The sequence below is a fragment of the Excalfactoria chinensis genome, chromosome 3 (assembly GCF_039878825.1).
Source record: "Excalfactoria chinensis isolate bCotChi1 chromosome 3, bCotChi1.hap2, whole genome shotgun sequence".
Classification (NCBI taxonomy): domain Eukaryota; kingdom Metazoa; phylum Chordata; class Aves; order Galliformes; family Phasianidae; genus Excalfactoria; species Excalfactoria chinensis.
The window spans coordinates 81790827-81800114 of record NC_092827.1 but is presented as its reverse complement, the minus strand read 5'-3'; positions in this window follow the sequence as shown (position 1 = coordinate 81800114).

The window sequence follows — 9288 nt, the reverse complement described above, 5'->3', positions numbered from 1 at the left end:
GACTACTAGATCTCAGTCCCACATTTTGTTTCATTACTTGTAAGATTACAAGTGTGCCCGTATTTTAATTCAGACTAAAAATGTAAACAAAAAACACCCTTATCCATATTAAAAAAAAAAAAAAAAAAAAAAAAAGCCAGTCAGTCTTTGAAATCAATTTCCTGCATCCAGAGCACTGTAGTTTGACAACTACTTTTTTTTTTCCCCCTCATCTCTGCACAGGATGTAGAAACTCAGATGCATTCCATTGAGTAGGTTTCTGCAGTAGCCTGCACCACCAATTAACTCCATCCTACTCACTCTTAGTAGAAGTCGTCGTTCTCTTCTTCACCGAAAAGCCCTTTCCAAGTAGCAGAAGAAACCAAGAACAAAACCAGTTTTGAGCAATAGTGTAATTCTGCAACTTTCGGAACATCAAGATTGAAATATAGAACTAAGAGCACTGGGAACAGAGACATGAAACTTTTTCTCTCCCGTTTTTTGGTTTTGTTTTTTTTTTCCCCCTCTCCATTTTTAGTGTTAGAGGCATAAAAAGTTAAGATGCCCCTCTAGTAACTTTGAGGACAACTTGTGAAACAGACACCTACGGAACTTGTTCCATTAGCACCAGCCTTCCTATTGCCCTCAGTTCCTCTGAACAGAAACTGCATGCACAACTTCTCTTGTGAGTGCCTCAGACCAGATTACTGCTCCTTATGGGCTTTTAAGGTGAGATGCATAAATAATAGTTCACTGATGCTCCCTAATTGCTCCCTTTGTTGTCAGTTTCATTCCAGAGGCATTTGCATTTTAACTTCAACATAGTGAACATATGCAGCTGAGTCCGCTCAGTTTCGTGTCTGTTCAAAATCAAGTGAACAGAATTTTGAGATTTTCTGTTTGATATTCTCAAAACCTGCCTCTGACACTGTCATTCAGTCCAAACTACAATATTTAAAGAGCATACACAAAGTACAAAACCTTGCCCTTTAAAGTTATGTCCAAGGACTTTTCTTTCTTTTATTCTATTAGACATCCTGGTTCTAATCCAAAACCTAATATTAGACAAATTAATGTATTCTTCTCTTGCACATAATATTATCTTATAACACAAAGTCTAATCCATATTCTGGAATTTATGTTTCAGGACACAACACTTGTAACTTATTAAATGGTGCTTTTCCTTTAAAGAGAAGTGACCTCCTGAAAGATGTGTAATTCACATATAGTCAATTACATTTTAGTTTAACAGAGACTATGCACAGTAATAAGCCTGCAACAGAGTAGAACAGCAACAGCAAACTGGAGTAGAAAAGCTTCAGAACTAGTCCCAAATCTCTAAGACACACAAAGGCCTTGAAAACATTTCCACTCACTTGAAGCAGCAACTTACTCTCATGCCCTTATTATCTTTCTTGGAGTTAGTCTTGCAAGCAGAGTTAGAGGGCTTAGATCCCAAATGTTTAATCCAAAAGCCACCACAGGCTTGGAATAAATTTCACTGTGCTACACAGCTGTGAGGGAAGGGAAAAAAAAATTCTGAACTGAACTGCTACATTTCAGATCTACTGTCGTCAGAAGGAGCAAAGGGCTCTGAACACCTCCTAAGCCTGAGCCCTGCAGTTTAATTTAATTACAATAGTAGCTTTACTCAGAAAACAAAACAAACAATAACTGAATATCTTCCTCATGTTTCCCTAGTGCATAAGTTACATGTTGCATGTTCTCTCCGCTGCTTTGTTCAGGCCTCTAAAGCCATAGAAAGGCTGTTGCACCATTTCTCGGGGCATTTGTTCCCAAGTTTCAATGGGAAAGCAAATAAAAGGCAGAGAACTGGGGACTCAAAAAGCAGAGGGTAATTCTTCCTCTTGTGAAACATCACAGCTTGAGGTTATAATTAAACTGTCATACAGAAGAAAAAAAGAAATGCAAACTTACAAATCATACTACATGCAAAAACGCTTCATATTCTTAATGAACTTCTGATATCCCAGTGAATTCACGTGGCAGTTTTAAGTCACTAAAACTATGACATTTTGCCCGCAGAACCAAGGAGGCTTTATGAACAATGTGGGAAAGAAGGATCAAGCGTTAAACCATTCAACTTTCAGGTGTGAGCTTGGTGCCTTCAGCTTTATCAGCATCACCTGCTAGACACATTGGGGTCTTGTCTTCACTGCCATACCCTTGCATTCTTGCAACGTTGGCAAACATCTGAGTGACTTCTGTTTTTAGAAGCAAAAGAATTCTCAACCTGCTGAACTAGCTAACAATCCAGATGCTCAAATCATTCTTTTACACCAAGAGATTCTTCTGTTTGTCCTGCCAACAACATGAGACTATAAAACCATCTGTTTTTATTTCATGAGCATAAGTCTTCCCATAAGTCATCAAATCTGCTATTTCCCCAAGATCTGCCTGCAGTCCAACCGACCCGAACATCTGGCATTTCCGGGACTTATTAAACAGTGCAAACTGTCATTTACTGAACCCTGAAACAGGGAAAGACTAACAGCGCTTATGCAATGTGGTGCCAATGGTCATTATTACTTAAAGAGCCATTCATTTGTTCCGAACCCTGCTGGCACGCAGTGCGACCGTGCTGTGCAACATGCTGGAGGGCAGCATATAAGTGCACGGCTGGGGAAAAAGGAGAATGTAGCGGCCCAGTACAAAACCCCACCTCATCCAGAGAACGCTATATGCTCACGAGTGTTTGCACAGAGCACACAGACCTTGTCTGCTTTAGTATTTCAAGGAGCTCGTCAGAAAGCTCGCAAAGTAGCAGCAGCGTCTTCCCTATGACACTTTAAAAGTCTTACAACGTAAGCTGCTCTTGAGAGCTCGACACTGTGCTTTGCTTTCTCATTCATCCTTCTCGTTTTTATCTAGCAAGGATGACTAATGCGCTATTGTAATGCACTTTTCACAAGGGAAAGAAAAAAAAACCTGGCCAACTGAGGCTGCTTCCACCACAGTGCCATGGGTGTTTAACATCAAAAAAGAGCCTTCGGACGGGCAATGGGAGAGTCATTACACTGCGCTTTAAAACAACAGGCATCATACATAAACCGTGCTCTCATGCAAATCTGACCTACATAATGTTGAAATCTTCTAACGATTTCACAAGTAATTCCAGCAGTAAAACTGGTGTTGCTTTAGCACCACAGGAAGTACCACATTGGCCTCAAAGAGCTTCTAGTGGCACGTTTCAGCACTCTTGCTGCCCTTCCAGTTTAGTTTCTTGCCGTCCGGCCAGCACATCTAGATCAGTCTTCAACCTCCTGGGAAGTAGCGCAGCAATGCACCAAAATAATAATAACAATTAAAAAAAATAAAAATTAAAAAGATTAGAAATATATCTTAAAACCTTTGACTTGTTTGGGATTTTATTCCTTAAAGCATACAGAACCTGTTGAATATTCATCTTAGGCCCTAAATACGTTCAGTGATATTGACAGAGGTAGCAGCCAAATTGCACCTCCAGAACACAAGTAGTAATGAGTCTGTTGTGTTGCTATGAGAACCTTTCAAATGATTCCTTGAAAACTGGACCCTCAAGCACAAAACATTGCTGATGATGGCCAGAGTATTTTAGATTGGTTCTTTTCCAACAATCTTCAGTGAATTTAAATGCTTCTGTTTGAATTAGGCCTTCATTTCTTTAGAACAAACCTGTCAATTCTCTGCTGTGATAGAAAACCTATGAGGTTTTGTTGATATTAGCACATAGTTAATTTAAACTATTTGCACATTTTCATTCAGTTTTTTAAGTCATTTTCAGTCCAGAGCTACGGAACATAAGGACACAAAAACATACGTTCTCAAGATGAGCATCTATTCCAAATCCATCCAGTCTTTTCTACTGAGCGTGTAGGTCAGTAATATTTGTTGTAGTACAAGTCTTTAGTTCACATTTTACATTTAAAGAACTATTTCATGCTTCTACCAAACGAACCCTTGTTTCCCCATTTCTTTTGCAGAAGGCCTCAAGTTTCAAACTTTGCTCTAAAAGTGAGAACATCTATGCAGAAAAATGACTCTACTTTTGACTGAAATTCATATGGGCCTCAGGTCACCTGCACAAAAAGCTTATTAAAAGATCATTTTTGAGTAGCAGTAATAGATATTAATGCAGTGTCTGACCACAGTGAATACAATCACTTTATTCATTTCTTCATGGAAAGCTTACATTTATCCATGCCTCATTGACCTAAAAATCCTTCTAGAATAGTTATCTTTTAAAGCACCAAGACAGTAAATGGAAGGTTTCTTACCCTAATTGAAGTGATGAAACACTTCTCTGAATCATTTTATTTTGCGATACATGCTTCCACCCTATAAGGATGCCTAATGAATATTCTTCCTTATAAGAAGCAAGAAAAAAAATGGAATAAAAGTTTTAAATTAGATTGACTAGTCTGTTGGACACAAATCAGCCTCATCTGAAACTCAGAATTGCAACTACTATGTTACAAGATAAATGACTTAGAAGTGAAAAATCTTCAAAACGTTTGGCAACTAGACATATTGCTCAGGAAATTACTCACAAAATTGCCCTTGAAGTATCTTTTAAACTACAACAAAAGCTTAGATTCAATTCCAAGCATAACTATTTCATCCATACTAGGGATTTCCATATTCACACTTCTCCTGGAACAACACTTTCTGAAGCATCAAGAAACCAGCCACTTACCTGGTTCTAAATTTGACTGCAGTTCACTGACATTTAAATAATCAACTTAGCCAAAAGGACTATAAAGGTTTGAAAAAATTCTTACCATGCTGACTGAACAAACATATAAACTCTCCCTTCTTTTGCTTACACCAGACTGAAAGTGAATGCCATTGCTGAGAGGGGAACAAAAAAAAAAAAAAACAAAAACAACTGAAAACAAACAAACCAACCTATACATTTTTGCTTTATTTCACCATACAGTTTTATTGAAGATAATTAAATGATCCTTCTCATGAAGACTGACATAATTTGCAGTGCAAATAAACCTACTTTCAGAAGGTGAAAATGCATGCAGCTGAGGAAAAAAAGCAAATTATCCTACTTTTTCTCCTCCATGACTGACTTGCTATGCAGCTTTCTGATGCTCTTGCTAACAATAGCAGACAGGAAGAGTGCAGTTCAACCTAGTTTATGTTTAGGAAGAGAAGCACTGATTTCCTACAATTAATCCTTGCGCACAGCATCAAGCCAAAGGAGCAGCAGGGCAAACAATGGAAGTCTTCCACATGCGTAAGAATATTGTTCCTGTCCTCTGAAGATTGTGTCATCAGACAATCTCAATATAAAGACAACTTTAGGTTGTCATCTGTTATGCATAAAGTAGTAATAGTTGTCCAGAGAGGAAACATCAGAATGAGAAGAACAGGAATGTTTAACTCCACTGCTTTATGCAGTGACATGCATCTAACATAGTTCTCATGTTTTACACATGCAATCAAAATGTATTTTAGCAAACAAACAAACAAACAAAAAAGGCATGCCAACCAATGTATTAACCAGTGCTAAATAATACCTTATACATATGAACAAGAACATTGCCCCTCTAAAGCAACACATTTGTTCCTTCGCTGTATTTTTCATCCAAAAAAAGAATTCACTTTATGGAACAAGAGCACTACCATAAACCAATATACTGACTAGTAAGATGCAAGCCCAAATAAATTGCACAACACATACATAGGGAGTTAAGTAGTGATGACGCAGTGCACCAAAGAGAAGGGTCATAGCATGCAATTAATGCATATACACAGGGGTTGGACATTAATCGCCAAACATCTAGGTATTTGTTCCTTCTTTATATTCTTGGACCTTGGACCTAAGCACTTTGATGTTTATTACTTTACTGTTTTACTAGTTATAAAATTAACTAATCTGTCTGCAACAGTTAGCATCTGTTATTTTAAGCAATCTTTGTGAGAAGCACAGAACAGAAAACTCAAACTCTGCGGCTGAAGGATAATGACAGCTGCATGCAAATAAGCACAGACTCATCTGAGTAACAAAACACAGTGTCCTTACCAAAGAATGTCAGGAGGCCATTTTGCCCTTACTTACAGCACATAACTGGAGACTATTGGGATTCCTCCCAGCTTCATAATTACCCAGCATCACGTCTGAGAGAACGCATTTGGAGAAGAGAGATCTTGATGGAGAGATAGGCACGAGTAAGTTGATTAATGGTGAATGAACAATATATGGTTGATATACTCCAGACTCTCTAGCCTTTTGATGTTGTTTGTAAGAATGAAGGCATCTATTTGTGTGTTTAAAATTGCAATAAAACCCCTAATTTAGAGTTGCTTCTTTCAACATTTCTAAATGCAGGAGGCTAAAAGGTTCAAAGTAACCAGCTTCTCTCACAGAGATCCAAGGTTAAGCAAATAAAGTTCCTCAAGTCTCAATAGCCATTATCAGCAATAAAAAAAAAACAGCCATATAATGATAGATACAGCCACATAAAAGCAACCAGACTGAAGAAAACTGGGGCAGCCTACCAAAATGAAAGGAGGAAAGAAATACCTGGTCAACATCAGTTCTGATTCAGAACCTTTATCCACTGATTTTCTTTTGTTGTCCTTTAGTCTACGAAAGGCACAAATAATTGGCATGGAACTGGTGAACAACAAGTTCTAGTCATAATACTAGAAGAGATTCAATTTCTGAGATGTAGAAAACTTGAAGACTTGTGTTTAAATGATGCAAAATTCAGACATGACTACATTATTACACTACTACCACTTTCTAAGGACACTCTCAAAACCTGCTATAAACACCAACACATGAACCAGCAAGGCAGCCAAATGTTATCACTTCTCTTTATAGCTCAATTCAGTGAGAAAGAATGAAGAACTAAGACAAGAAAAAAGAAAACCCTACTCAGGGGTCCTGAATCCCAAAACCTCATCTGTCCTTCCTCAGTAATACAGATCTAAAGGCAAAAGGGAAAGTTTTGTGACCTACCCAATATAGGCTGTGCTGAGGAAAGCAGTTGAAGCAGAATGGAAAAACTGCTAAGGAGATAGCAATGTAAACAGAGGTAGGAAGACTCCTGTCTTATCTGAGGAAGAACTGCACAGTGTCTCACAGTTTTAACTCTGCCAGCAGGCCCAGGCTGGGCAGCTCATCAGATCTGGTCCACTTCTACAAGGACACTGCCAAAAGCACTAATGTAGGAAGGGACACAACGGCTACACTGCTCATCTGGGTGAGCACTGGCAGTGACTGCCTCAAGTGACCCCATTACTGCCAGGGAAGAAAAGAGAAAACCAGCACAAAATTTACCTCATCTTTCTTGCGTAGACAGTATCTTGTGTGCAAAGTATGGCTTCAGCAAATTGCAGTTCAAATTTAGCTTAATCTCAATGGATTTTTGAGTCCCATTCCACAGGTGATTTTATTCTTTCAAGTTATTATTTAGATCATAAAATGTTATCTGTACTTAATTCTGTCTTGCAGATGTTTCCTGGGGGGACTTGCAAGCAGACGTCTAAACAATGGGGATTTTTGGATTCTCTAGTTGCCCAGGTAGTTGCAAAAAGTGACTGAAATATGAAAATCAAATTATATGATCCAGCTACAAAATGGGCCGCTTTGTAAACTTTATCTCTTTCAGGAGCTGGTAGAATTCAGCCTTTCGGGATGACGGCATATGCTTGCTTCCCCATTGCTCTACGAGTTAATCATTAGACAATTACCAGTAATGGTCAAAATACTGAGAACAGAGGGAGCATTTTCTGTCAAAGGTCTGGGAAAATGATATAAGGCAAAGTGCAAACTACATCAGCACAGGGAGATGAAGAACTCTAGTCCATCCCCACTGAGATGGCCTCAAAACATACAAAGCAGTTCCTCATTTGTTTGAGAATGCACTTTAGGTTTCATTTTAATAGGTGCTAAGTACATGCAAACAGACATACCATAATTAAGGTGATCAATCTGCTAGAAAGAAAGCACATAAAAAGAACATATATACTTAAAAGAGTTAAGTAATCATAATAATTATTATTAATTGCATTATAATTAATAATTATAAGGTCATAGATCCCTGGCAGTTCTTTTGCAAGCAGCTTAAAATCATTTCCAGGTACTTCATTAAGTTATGCAACAGAAAGGTACTTCCTGAAACAGCTTCTGAGCAGCAAATCCCATTTCAGTAAAAAGTAGACTTTTTCCACAGAATAGCGTATCCCCAACTGAAGCATTTAACTATCTCAGTGAGATGCATTATGACCGAGCATGGACAGACCTTAAGATGAGGAACCATTCTATAATGAAGATTTTAATTATTTGGGTTTTCATTATGATTAAATTGGAGGCTAGATTAACGCTCTACATGTAAATAAGTAATGTTCCATGCTAAATAATTATAAGCAGATATGCATAACAGGTTTTCTGGGACAAAAACCTTTCTTTTCCCACCACTTCTATTCTCATACACTCTTGGAAGCAGGCACTGCAGATGCTAACTTAGAGAAGGGTAAAATAAGCACCAGGTTTGCGAACTTGCCCAGAAGTTAACTTGGAGGCAGTGGCAGAATGGAGAGCAAAGCCCTGCTCTGGCGCTCCAGCCTGCTTTGCTGCCAGTGGGCAGGAACTCATAACAAGGTCTGCTGCAAAGTATCAGAGGTGGTGCATTCGTGTCATGCTGACCCGGCAGTGTGCAGAGCTGCCTGTACGTGCAAACACCACTGTTTCACTCCCAAGAGCTGGAAGATATGGGGTTGTGCAGGGGCAGCAAGGGAGGGGGACTGGCTCTCACAAATAGTACTACCCTGAAATGAGTTTTATAAAATGAATGCCAGTATAAGATGAAAACAAGCACCCTACGTTACATATTCGTCCAAACTAAAGACTACCACACCAGAAAGTTCTTCATCTATCTAAATGAATAAACAGGTGATTTTGAAATAAAGTAACTTTACTATCAGATGCCTCAAATCTTCTCCATCTCAAGCATTAGGGAAATGAACGGGAAAATAACATTTTAATGTATTCATCTGCAGCTCCAGCTTTTTCTCTCGTGAAGTCATACAACCACATAACACACTTACATCGGTGCCAAAATTCAAGACCTATAAATAAGGCTAAAACCTTCTGGTTCAAATTGAAATATGGGATCGTATTGAAAAGACATGGAGGAAAATGGAAAAAAAATAAACCATGTCCCTTTCATACATGCATTGTACTACAGTTAGACAGTAACCAAACGTGATGTCAAAAAAGGAAAAAAGAAAATAACCAGAGAATTATGATTTTGGGGTGAGGATATAAACAGCAGGAACAGACGAGCA